The following is a 215-nucleotide window of genomic DNA, read 5'->3' as shown; positions in this document are numbered from 1 at the left end:
TATATATATGAAATCATTTACAAAAACTCAGTTTAATTTTTTTTCTTAAAGAACAAAAAAGTCTTTTTATATTTTTCTCAATTTTGAAAAAGATAAAAAATTAATATAAAAGGGTTTGTACAGTACAAAATACTGATACTATTTATATAAATATTAATTCCATTTCCCTTTTTAGTAAAACATATAGCAAGGGGACTATAAACGCTTATGCACCC

This window comes from Penaeus monodon, chromosome 15 (genome assembly GCF_015228065.2).
Source record: "Penaeus monodon isolate SGIC_2016 chromosome 15, NSTDA_Pmon_1, whole genome shotgun sequence".
Classification (NCBI taxonomy): Eukaryota; Metazoa; Arthropoda; class Malacostraca; order Decapoda; family Penaeidae; genus Penaeus; species Penaeus monodon.
The sequence above is the reverse complement of the archived record's forward strand: the minus strand, read 5'-3'. Positions refer to the sequence as shown.